We start from the raw sequence: 12,907 nt of genomic DNA on the forward strand, positions 1-12,907 counted from the left end.
GTGCTGTGTTACAGGGAAGAATATCTGCCTAATCTTCCCTATAGCATCCCTCTGCACGGCGTTCTGTGGTCCTGTGTGCAAGGTAAGACTCTGAGGGAAGAAGTGCACTCAGAATCATTCAAAGTGCTCTCTGCAGCCTGAATACTTTTGTGTCTTGGATTGGGGATCTCTGGTCTTAGCCCAGTCTTAGTAACAGCTCATGTATTTTGAAAACAGCTGAATTTGTGAGCAGTGAATGGAAATGAAGAATTGCAGCCCAGTTATGAGACTTCACTCTGGAACAAGCAACCCTTGAAATAGGAGAGGAGGCCCAGTAGAGGGAAGGAAAGAAAGTATTTTCAGTATCTAAATTTCCAGATTTAGTTAGGGGTATGTGTGCAACTTTCTGTTATAACAGTGCTGGTTCTGATACCATCAATTTTCACGTGGAGTCACTTCAGGTGGGAGATGTTAAAGGAGTCCAGCTTGGTTAGATGCAGGTGACTGTTTGGTGTAGGAGCAAAAGGATAAGATGGGTTCCTACTGATGCTTTCCTGTCTAAACTCTATTCCTGTTCCTCCCATTGCTCTACTAAGATATCTTTTTTGCATTGTGATTTGGTAGGAGGCTTTTTTGCTTTAATTTCCAAGGTCGACAGTTTTTAACAGTTGCAGATTTCTCTCCTGCAACCAAATTAAGTTCTTGAGACTGGCCAGTGTTTTAAAGATATTTATGTATCTGTTACCTCACCTGAAAGGATGGGGTTGGGGCACAGAATTACATATTTCTGCTCAGTTTTGTGGGCTGTGGTTAATGTCCCTTTGTGCGAGGCAGTTTTGCATCACTGGTGTGGAGCCCCTTCTGGCTTTTACACCATCTGAGTTAGCTGTGTTTCCTTGGAAGTTTAGTTACTCATTGAGGTGAAGCTGGCATTCAGCATGTGTTACTATAGACCGTACCAAAGATGAGCCCACTCTGGAAGGCAAATTGCCAAAGCAGATGACAAATGTGACAGGACACAGGAAGAGAGCATGTCGGGAGCTATGAGCTGTAACTCATCTGTGGTGCAGTGACAGATATCCATTATGCTGTAGAGTCCATTGGCTGGAAAGAGATGAAAACCAACCAAGATTGTGTCTCTTGGCTGGCCACTATTCTTTGCATTCATCCTGTTTTTCACCTTCCTATAGGGAATTACTGCCAGAGTCACACCACGCTTGCAGGTAGAAATGTTTGTTCTTGAGCAACTGTGCAGCGACAGGAAGGGCAGCAGGGACCCACCTGCCCGGGCTTAGGTGCAATTTTCTGTCATGAGGGGAGCCCCCAGTGAGCTACATGCAGCTGAAGATGCCAGCAACAAAAGCAAGGATGCAGCCCCAGAAATTTAGCACTGAGGACACTGCAGACCCATTTTTGAACATGTTTTTAAGGCATCCAAATCTTGCAAAATTACTAGTCACAGCCACCAACTTTTGATTAAATTTCCATCTCTTTCCTCTAGCCCACATGATTAGTGTTTAATGTTGCTGCATTCAGTATCCCTTGGAGCAGAACACACTGTGGTGCATTGTTTTGTTTGTGTAGAGCTGGAAAGCAGGTCATAATGTGTTGCTTTGGTTGCCTGAAGGAGTTCAGCATCTTTTAATTATGTGGTTTTGGAAGTGTCCTTTAACAGATGTGACCCTTAGGAGCTGGAACAGTGAGGATGAGAAGCAAGCTGGTTTGGAGGGATTTGGAAGCAGCTGTTGTGAGCCCAGAATGGTGAAGTGCTTTCAGAGAGGTGAAATTCATGCTCATATGCAATGCTACTCTTGGAAGCTTTTTCTACAATTCCTGTCTTCCCCATTGGTTCTGGAAACCCTCCCAGAGTTTTGAATACACCTCCTCAGGCAGCAGTGCTCCCCTATCACTGAACTTCTGATAAAACCTATCCTAACCCTGCACTTGCCTTTTGCATGAAGAGGGTGTGGGCCAGCAGGGTTTGTTTTTCTCACTGGCATGTCAGAAGAGCTGCCAATCGTGTCTGTTTCCAGCTGTGGTTTTGTCACAGGCACCTACCAAGGACTGGTGTTTAAATGGCATCTTCTGCGGTGAAAGAGGTGAATTCCAGCATCCCTAAGTCACTTCTAACTGTGCTGGACTTGGATCTTGTTTTGCCAAGTGCACATTGGACCCATTAACTTAATGGAGAGTAGGAAACACAAACATGGAAAAAAAATCAAGCCCAAGATGTCTGAATCACATATTAACAGATACATCTTGAAGCAAAGATCTCTTTTACTTATTTCTGTTAGTGTCCTTAGTAAATACAGGAAACAAGACAGCATATCCTACTGCATCACAACAGGTTTAATTTATCCCTGCTTAATCAGTCCATTTCAGTGGATGTGATGGGTGAAAAACATCTCCCAAGAGGGCAAGTTAGTTTTCTTGAGGCTGTGTTTCCCTCTGCTGGTGTGGAGTTAATACTGCTGATGTTTTTTTTTTCCTCAAAATCAAGCTTCTGAAGCTACTTCTTTCTCATCCTCCCAAGAAGCATTTAAATTTGTCCCTCATCATAAAGATTTTATTCCTTATGTGCAATTTATGTGCAATTTAAATCTACCCTCTTTCAGTTTAATACTTTGATCCTTGTCCTGTTCCAGTGTCTCATTACCCTCACAGTAAATAATTTCTTCCTAATATCTGATCTAAACTGGATCTCTTTCAGTTTAAAGCCATTTCCTCTCATGCTATCACTGCATGCTATCACTTGTGAAAAGTTCCTCTCCAGATCTCTTGTAGCATCACTGGAAGGGACTCTAAGGCCTCACTGGAGCTTTCTCCTCTTTAGGCTGAACAATCCAAACCCTCTTGGCCTGTCTTCACAGCAGTGGCTCTCAAGCCTCCTGATCAGCTTTGTGGCATTCTCTGGACTCTGAACAACAGGTCCACATCCATCTTATGCTGGGGGTACCAGAGATGGATGCAGCACTCCAGGCAGGGTTTCATGAGAGTGGAGTAGAGGGGGAGAATCTCCTCCCTTGACCTGCTGCCCACACTGCTTTTGGTGCAGCCCAGAATACAGCTGTCTCTCTGAAAAAAAAAGAAAAAACACTGTGTGTAAGAGCCTGGACTATCTGGCAGCATTAAGCAAGCACAGGGAATGAAACTATTTAAGTTAGAGAGCTAATGTGTTTTGAGATCTGAATATCATAGATCCAGTAAATTTGCTGGCTATGCATCTCTGCAGGGAGAACAAGCTGTTGGCAGAGACCATCTAAGCAAGGCAACCTCTGTGTTCCACACAGGAATGATCTCTGCAGGTGTCTTTTGATCCTGAAGCACCTAGAGTACCCTGGGTATTCCATAGATACCTACCTCCTCCAAGGTGGGCCTTCTTCTGACCTAAGATAATGCAGATTCTCTTCCTTTTGTTCTTAACAGAACAGCTCAATATCAATAGCAGGTAATTCAGAGATTCCTTAGCTGGTACACAGCACCTCTCAGTGTAAGTGGGTTCAGGGAAGGTGTAGAGAGGACAGTGCTCAGTGGTATCAATGTCAGTTAAAGCCTGAGAGCTCTGGGGTTTATATTCTCTGACACAATCAGCAGAAGTCATTACTGCTACTCAAAATCATAGTGTGGTGCAGAATTCAGAATTACTGTTCCATAAAGACTGGAATTCCTGAGCTTATAGCATGGAGTATTTCTGAGGGACATCTATGAAAACAAAATTGTTTTACAGATACCTAGACAATGCTACAGCAAAGCTCTTTTGTGCCAGACTAGTGGAAATATTTTTCAAAGCTGAAAATGAAAATGCTTTATACAATCTTCACATTCAGTTGCTTCAGAGTGTTTGTCATTGTTAGAACTTATTTTGCTGTAGGACAGAGTTACATTCAATAGCAATATCTGCCTGCTACTTACCAGTGCAATAAAAATCCAGTGTCTCAGACCAAGCCAGGAAGATTTCATCCCTGTAGCACTTCAGGTCTTTCAACCCTTCACAAAAACATTGTTTGAACCACTATTTTCTTCTTCAGTTTATTATTTATTAACAGAGATGACTTTTTAGTGGTTATTATTTCAGCTTGCAAAGACAAACTGTTTGTCAAAATCAAAGTTTCCAAAGTATTCTATTCAGAACCATGAAACATAATCCCATATTTATCTAAAAAAAGGGTGTCAGACTTTTGTAATGATCAGGAATGCCTTTGCTTTTAAGTTTGTTTTGTATAGTTGAGTTTTTTCCCAGTGAGCCTAATCATTCTGAAATTAAGCAAAACTGTCACACCATTATGGATTGACATTCTAAGCCCTAAGACTCAAACAAAGTGAGACCCCTTAGCAGTTTCTTTGATTGTACCTTCTTTTGACAGCACAGAACATTTGGATCAAAGGCCAGCAGACACATCCAGTTGGAACAGCTTGTTCCATGAACAAGTGGAATCTTCTGCTTCATGGTCTCCTAAACAGTTTTCAGAGCTGCTGCAAGTGTTACCTGCCAGCTGTAGGGAGGGAAGTGTTCAGGTGAACTCCCAGCTCAGTGCACTGCCAAGACCAGGCTGTAGTTCATTACCATAAGTGGGATCCACCAAAAAAATGGTTTGTTTTTGAATTCCAAGGCTTACTGATCTATTCCTGGTTTTCAGCAAGTGAAAATCCCATGACACATCTTCTTGTACTTGGCCTGTGACTTCAACATTCTAGAAAAATAAGAAATTAAGTGAAGACAGAAAGGGTTATTCTACTCCTTGTTGCTTGGGAGTGGGACACAGAAGTATGTTGGGTACGCATTATCTTTGATGCAGAAGTATTTCTAAGCTGCTGTGTGTGCAGCTCCTGCGTGTCAGCAGGTGCTTGAGAAGTTGTAGCTGAACATAGAGGTGGTTCACACAATTGTTTCCCTGTTCCCACTGGTTTCTAGGCTGAGAGCTCCTTGTCCCCCACCTTTGAATGGTTTTCTCTTTCTTGGCTTCTCGTTGTATACATAAACTTCTCAATAATATATTTCCCTGCTTTCCCTGTAGCCTCAGTCCTGCTGGTTCTGGTTCTTGGAGAGTTCTGTGGCCAAGTCTGGCAATTCACAGTCGCTGCTTGCAGGCTGTCCTGCAGCCATCCACCCCTTGTGTGTGCCTCTGGGTGCTGCTTTTGGCACTTGTGCAGCTGAGCATCATCTGCTTTTCACTTACTGAGTGGTGATGCAGAGAAGGAAGTGAAGGTTTTGAGCAGACAAAGTCAATACCTGTCTCAACACAAGCATTTGCTTCTTGCTGTTGAAGCAAAAACCTCTCTTCACTTTTGGAGTGCTAAAAAGGGATTAGCCAAGTTGCTGTGTGGGGATCGTACATGTGGTGGGCTAGTCAGAACTGCAGGGAGGCTTCATCAACCTCTTAAACTCCAGCACATTCTGAGAGAGCCTGTGCTTGTTTCCAAGCTGCAGTTCCGATGAGAGCCAGGTATAAGGAAGGATCTCTGGGAAATTTTGATGTTGAAATTCAGTGTTAGAGCTCCCTACTTTCATACTTGGGAAAGCCTGCACTTTGTGGCAGAAGCTTTCAAAGTGTTTGGTGCAAGGAAAATGCAGCCCTGGAGAATGTGACCCAGAGCCAGTAACTGCAGCTGAAACCAGCTGGTTACAGTGAGGAGAAGGAACCTTAATGAGGTGCTACACTTTTGCTTAGATTAACCTGGACTCTCAAGTAATTTCTGGCCTGTGTAAGAAACAGGTTTTGCATGGTGTATGTGGTTATTGCACCCATGGAATGAACCCCAAATTTGCCCAGAAGTAAAAGTTGCAGCCACAATCATGGAATCTCCTCAGGTAATCCCTTCTGGAGCAGCAACTGCTCAGCACTTGTGTAAAGAGGGCATGTCTGCCTGCAAGGCACAGCTATATTAGTGACATTCCTTTACTCTGGAAAGCAGATGTTTCCTGGGGAGCAAGCTGCCCAACAGTTCCTGATTATCCACATTTCAGTATTTGAGTGGAGCCACCTCTGGGCAGAAATCCCAAGTGCCAGGTATTTTGCTTATGCCATAGATGAGGAGAAAGAGGATTCTAAAAGCCCAGTAAAGATTTCTGTAGTAAAATGTTAGCTTGGTTTTTATTATCTGATGTTGTTGTCCGACTTCAAAAACATCTTTTGTTCTTGTTAATTGATTCAACATCTCATTATTTGTCTGCAGCTGATCTCATTTTGCTTTGAGGCAGAGAAGTGCTTTGCCTTCAGAGCTGTCTGTCTTCCAAGTCTGTTGTCTGCAATTTCTGAGCGTGCCTTTGTAGTTTCTAAGTCCCAACTGAAATGAAACTGTAAAATTATCAATAGTTTGTTCCAGGCAAAGTCTTGAATGAAAAGCAATGGACTTAGGTTCTCTAAATTTAGGAAAACTACTCAAGAAATTACCTGTCCTTAGGAACATGCAGCTTTTAGACATCACAAGGGAAGACAGTGATGCCAGCTACAAGTACCATGTCAGCAATGAAACTCTATGTCTTGTACCCATGACTGATGGCAGCAAAGTGTATATGAATGCTCTCTTAGAAGGGCCTGTGGGTCCTTTTTTCCTCCCCTTTCTGGGTGCCTTACTTTGTGGAGACAAGTTGTTCAGTGCAAACAGCCAATAGTTTAAGCACTTTCCACTCTCCCCTATGGCCATTACAGTGGCTGTGAACAGTTTCACAGCACAGAGCACCTGGAGATGCTGGGGACAGGACATGTAAGACAAGATGGCCACAGTTCCCTACATGTGCTGGAACAGCCCTGGGAAATTGATATAAAGTTCCCAGAGCTTATTTGCAGTCATTGTGGGACTCTTGCCTTAAACTATGAGGGTAAGTGCTCAGTGGAGGTTACTTGGAATCCCAGTTTGTCAGAAACTTTATTCCACCTGCTGCCTGCTAGGTTTGTCTCCTAAGGAGATCTGAAGTGGAGGCAGAGAAGGCAAAGGACAAAACATTAGAGAATGAGGAAAGGCAGCTCAGGGAAAACGATGTGCAAAGAGACTCTGTGAGCAAAACATCCCATCTATTGCTCCTGGCATGTGGTCATGGGGACCTGCCATAAAACACACGAGGGTCTTTGAGTGGATCACACTTTGACTCAAATGTTTTTAAAAAAACTTCAGGATAGGGTCTCCTTCTCAAATAATGAAGGGGCAGTTTTCTTAATGGCTTTTATTGCTCTTACCAGTATTGCTGGGAAATCCTATTGCTAAATAGGATTTCTTGACATTCAGCCTGAATTTGCCATCACCCTTCAGCTTTACCTACTCTGCCTGTTCAGCTTTACTCTAAATATTTTTCTGCTGCCTTGATCTTAACAACTTTAACATAGTTTCTAGGTTGTGATTCTGCTTCCCTGTCTTGAGATTCATGCTCTTTTTATGAAGGTAAAACCAAGGCAAAAAAAAAGCATTGTAAAAAGGTATAATCTTTATCTGCCCCTCTCTGGCCTTTCTGACTTTTATCTGTGTTTCTCACTGTCCTGCCTCACTTTAAACTGGAAATCCTCAGGGAGTTCTGCCAGAGCTGCTTGAGTGTTAAAATAAATTAAATAGTGAAATGTGGCTTCATGGAAACTCTAATGTCCTAAGGCCTGGATGCCAAGTCCCTGTACACAAGTTGAAACAAAAGAGATTATTTAGGCTGGACAGACATTCTTGGTATTTTACAACATGCCTGGAGACACACTGGGAACACAGTATGGAATTAGGGTGCCAGTGAGAAGAATAGAACCATTTTCAGAGCCTCCAGTTTTGTTTAGCTGAGAGAATCAGGCAGAGGTAGTTAAAAAGTTAAGAGAAAGACTCATATATCTATTTGCAAGCTTTTTTTAAAGAAACCCAAAACCAAAAAACCCAAACAGCATCCAACAGCTGGTGGTAACTGTGTCTGTCAGCCTTGCAATGGGGTTTAAAACTTTCTTGAACTCTTCCCATAGTTCTTGAGATACTTCCAAGAAATCACTCTACCGATATGCAAGGACAGGAAAAATCAGAATATGCTGGTACGGACTTGTCAATACCCAGAAACAGAACTTATTTCTGAAACTTGTGTTCCTTGATTCATTAGCTGTGGCTGAAGTGTGTTGAAAGAGGAGCTTCCCTGCTATAAACTCCAACAACATCTTGATTTCCAAATATTTGTGACTGGAAAATTGCAGCAGTGGTTGTTCAAGTTACAGTGCTGTGCAAATATGCAAGAACACTTTAAAAAAGCCACAAAGGAAATCATAGGTCTAGGCATATGTGTACATTCAGCATGCAAAAAGAGGGATATAAGCAACTTCTGTTGGAATCCTGGAGCTTCCAGACTACCGTAACACCTACTAGAGGGCAGATGAATAGAAAATAACCTGCATACATCAATAAAACAGAATTTTACTTTTACTATGTGAATCTTAGCAAGCAGTATACCCTCCAAAATTTACATCTGTAGATAATATTCAGAAAAGGCTCATTCTGAGCAGTGGATAATTGTTTCCATTGTTCTCTCTCAACTTGTTGCAGCCTCCCCTTTAAACAGTCTCATTCCAGCAACTGCTTTCCTCTGGCTAAATGAGCTGTTCATCCAGTTGCTTAACTGTTTACTCATTTCTTTCCCAGTTATTTTGCTGTCTCTTTGGAAGTTATTAGCATCTGAAAAGGTTTCAGTCTGTCCCACCTGCCCCGTGCAGGGCCTAACAGCGACAAAACCTCAAACTGTGCCCTGGCATCTCCAGCATCACACTGGCACACTTGAAAAGTCAGAGCTGTGAGGCCAGATGGAATTGATTCCTGGTGACACTCTGATTTCCCTCAAGTCAAGGTATCTGTGAGAGATCCCAGGAAATTGTGCTCTGTGTGTCTTGGAATCATGTTTCCTAGTGAGGCAATCTGTACCTCTGAGCTGTCTGCTAAATCTCACTGAAATGAGCCATCAAACCCCATACCTGTGATCTTCTGCCACTTCATGCTCACTGGGAATAGCAGCCACAGTACAGAAGTTGTTCTGCTGTGCTGGTGAGTTTTAGACAGAGCTTGGTCTGCTGAGAGCGCCTAGCCAGTAATATCCAGGAATTTTTCCCACCTCAAGTGCTTTACAGCTTTGGATAAATGTTGGATGAAGGGTCTGATAGCAGAAACATAGTAAAGGCACAGGGAATACCATGGGAAGAGGAAGGGAAGGAGACTGGCAGCTTGGTTTGAGTGTTCATGTATTATTCTTCACTTAGGGGGCTGAGGATAATGGTAGGTGCCCAGTGGGTGTAGATAGTTGGATATAATGCGATATGGGAACCACAAAGAGCAGTTATGGGATTTTTTCCCCCACAGGTAATGCAGCCAAAGGCCTAAAGGAGGGAGAAGCTGGACATTTTTGTGATTTAGCATAACTTTTTTTGGGGGATTGTAGCAGGGTTTTGAAAAGCGACTAGCAGTCTTGTGCTGAGAAATTTTTCATAGAGCTATTTGAGTAGATACAATTTTCCCTCTCCAGTTTCACCCTCTCTTTCCTCTTCTTTGTAAGGTAGAAACAGAAGAGAGGGATAGCGAAAGCTTCCTTCTCTCATTCCACTTGCCACGGGATTTTCCCTACAAGGAATAGGCAGTCACTGCCATGGTGTCACAGAAGGCCTAAAGAATTAGTTCAGATGTAGCTGCTTAAAGATGGCCAGGATGAATCTCACGCTCAGCAAGTCATGCTCTCTCTTCATAGCTGCTGTCTGTCATTATTTCTTTTCCTCCATTTTCTTTTCAAGAGGAGTTTGCACGTTTGTTGCAGAATGAGCCATTTGTCAGGGATGAGCCATTTGTCGGGTGCAGGGAAAACTTGGGACGCCCAATATGAGATCAGCAAGCTCGTTTATTGAAGAGAGTATTAGACACTTATACAGCAAGTAATAAGTTCATGAATATTCTGTAATTTACACCGTCCATTGGCCACACCACAGCATCAGCTCTTCTCCATTCCTTAGGGGTTACATTTCTCTTTTCTCATGTCTCTTTCACTATTTGTTATCATACTACAGCCAGGCCCAAGGACACGCTATCTTGCAGGTGCAGGACTTGGAATTAGCTATGGCCTTGTTCTTTTCCAGTTCCTAGGTACTCTCCCAACACACATAGGAATCATGTGAATGAGCTGGGCACATACTGTGAGAGGGGCTGTTTACCCCTGCAGCCACAGTGCAGCACCCCAGGAGACTCCTCAAAGCCAGGGCGTGCTCTGGGTGCTGGCCTGTGCTGGAGCAGGGGCTCTGCATGATTGTGATCCTGACCCTGTGGATCACTTCTTCTCTGGGAGAGGTGAGACAGGGACTTGTGCATGAGGCACTGGTGGCCAAAGCCAAGATGCAATGGCAAAAGTGGTCCTGGCTGCAGCTTTTTGCTCTGTGCTTAGCTCAGACAGCCCTGGAGGTGGTTGTTGGAAACAGTCAGCTGTCCTATCCCCCAGTGCCAACATCACAGCAGAAGATGGAGGCTAAGAAGAAGGAAAAAGGATAAGGCAGGTCCAAATCACTCCATCTTGGGACCCCGAGCCCCCATTCTTAAAACCTCAAAAATCTATTTTTCACCCCATGAAAAATTCAGTATCATTCTACTTAAACTTTTGTGGCTTGTAATCCTCTATATAAGGTTGGTAATTGTTTTTTCCAAGGGCTAAATCAAAGGCACAGGGGTCTTGGCCTCTGTGCCAAGGTATCTGAGCTCCCTGGGCAGGGGCTCGAGCCCCCCAGGGCAGCCAGAGCAATTTCCTGGGTTCTGCAACCACAGCATCTCTCCACCCCTTCGCGCTGTTGGTTCTCTTCTTCTTCCAGGCACAGTAACTAGCTGTGACCTTTTCACTCCTTGTGCTAAGGTTGATAGTTTAAATATCCCCAGGTGCATTTCTTTGCAGCTGCACTTCTTGTTGTCTGATCTCATTGTATTTTTCATGGCATGAATCGAGGAGGAAGGAATGGGAAAGATTTTCAGAGAGGGGAGTTTTCAACTGGACATGCACTGCACTTCTTTTCCAGGTAGTGGGAATGACAGGCTTGTTGTGGATCTTCAGAGACTCCTTGACCTTGACAAGGATGTTGGAAGTATGGAAAGTTGCTTCTGAAGTGAAGGGCATTGCATCCTTTTGAATGCAGGAACACCTCTGAATTAGATGGCATAACTGAGGAAGGCGCGTCTTGGTGGACTGGGGAAGGACTCTAGGAGGGGGAAATAGTGTTAGATCTGGCTGATTAGGCTCTGACTTCCTCCTGTCTTTGTCCAAGCTCTGAAGTTCTCTCTCTCCATCCCTCTTTCCTCCTCTGATTCTGTTCCCAGCCCCTCACCAATAGACAGCAGATTTCAGTGCTGGGAAAAGAGCTGGAGTCACAACTGCAATGTTTCTGAGGTCAACTGATGCCAATTGAAATGCTATAAATTATTTGATTAAATAGATTTCAATGAGCAAATAAGCCTTTATTTAATTAATTTCATCCTCCTTTGAGCTGGTAACCAGTACACACAGAACAAATATTGTCAACGTTGCCTTTTAAACCTATTTTTGCTATCCAAAAGAGTGTACTGTGGCTGTGCATGTTTGATCAACCCTGCTAAGTTAATGTTTTAGAGCATTCACTTTTGTAGTTTTTCATGGCAAGAATATAATGAGATAAATATAATTTTTTTTTCATTCCACAATTCATTCCTGTACAGCTTAATGGAATCTAGACTTCAATTACTGCACAAATCCCTCAGCACCTAAAATTCGTCATTAAATAAAGCTGCCTTAGATGTTTTGGATTCACTGAAAGTAAGCTTGTCTAAACATATTTGACATTTACATGGATTCAATTTAAACAAGGCAAGATTTATCTCTCAAAAAATAATTAACTGATTGATTTTTTTCCTCTCTCTTTTTCTGGTCAATGTGTTCCTCAGTGTTTCAGAAATCATAGAGCTGAGCTCCTCACAACTAGTTCCTATTTGCAGATATGGAGGGCAAAAGAAATTTCCATGCTTTTGCAGTCCCCAAAGGCTTTTTCAGTTTGAATAAGCTAGTCAGTACTTTGAACCAGGTGAATAAACAGGAAAAAAAAAGGAAATATTCTGTGGAGGCATGAACAGACCTCTCTTGTTAAAAACTGGCTGAACACTTCTGTAAAGTGTTTTCTGGGCATTCACCACTGACTTTTGCTTACTCAATAGTCTGCCTTTAAGACATTGTAGGAAATGTGTAGAGCTTTATCAAATTTTTTACTGTAATTACTTGATTCTATTCTAAAACAAAACAGTGTCTCAACACCCTCATGGCAAATAATTTATTCCTTATGTCCAAACTAAATCTGCCTTCTTTCAGTTTAAAATTTTGCCCCCTGTGCTGTCACTCCAGGCCCTGCTAAAAAGTCACTCTCCACCTTTCTTAGAAGCTCCAGTTAGGTACTGGGAGGCTGCTCTAAGGTCTCTCTGGAGCCTTCCCTTCTCCAGGCTGAATAACCCCAGCTCTCTCAGCCTGTCTCCACAGGAGAGGAGCTCCAGCCCTCTGATCAGCTTGGTGGACTCCTCTGGACCTGCACCAGGAGGTGAATGTCATTCTTGTACCAGTGTCCCCAGGACTAGATGGAGCACTCCAGGTGGGGCGTCACTACAGCAGGGTAGCGAATAATGCAGGTGAACATGGAAAACTGGTTCTAAGGTCTGAACCTGAGCCTGTAAAATTGCATGATTTTTTGTTCTTTTAGTCCTGCAGGCCTTTATCCTGGGGTCTGGTTTCTTCTCTGCAATGTCTCAGGTCAGTTTGCTAGAACTATCCCCATAGAAGATGAGTTTTGTTAGGTTTTTCCACTGAGGAGTTCATTGGATGTAATCAAAGCTGCCAGTTAACTGAGAAAGTAAGTGGCCTGATCAAAATCAAGAATCTAGCCTAAGACCTGAAAAATCTTCCCACAAATACATTACAAGTAGTTAAATCCTCACCACAGTTTTT

At 43.1% G+C, this 12,907-nt stretch overlaps 1 protein-coding gene across 1 annotated transcript in view; it reads left to right on the forward strand.

The window, feature by feature from the left end:
- The window catches only part of LOC131554897 (alpha-2-macroglobulin-like protein 1), a 38,452-nt gene continuing 25,545 nt past the window's right edge, over positions 1 to 12,907 (forward strand). The window contains exon 1 of the mRNA XM_058800491.1: positions 1 to 82. The gene's annotated coding sequence lies outside the window, so the exon portion shown is untranslated. The remainder of the gene's footprint in view (positions 83 to 12,907) is intronic.

The sequence above is a fragment of the Ammospiza caudacuta genome, chromosome 2 (genome assembly GCF_027887145.1).
Source record: "Ammospiza caudacuta isolate bAmmCau1 chromosome 2, bAmmCau1.pri, whole genome shotgun sequence".
NCBI classification, from domain to species: Eukaryota; Metazoa; Chordata; class Aves; order Passeriformes; family Passerellidae; genus Ammospiza; species Ammospiza caudacuta.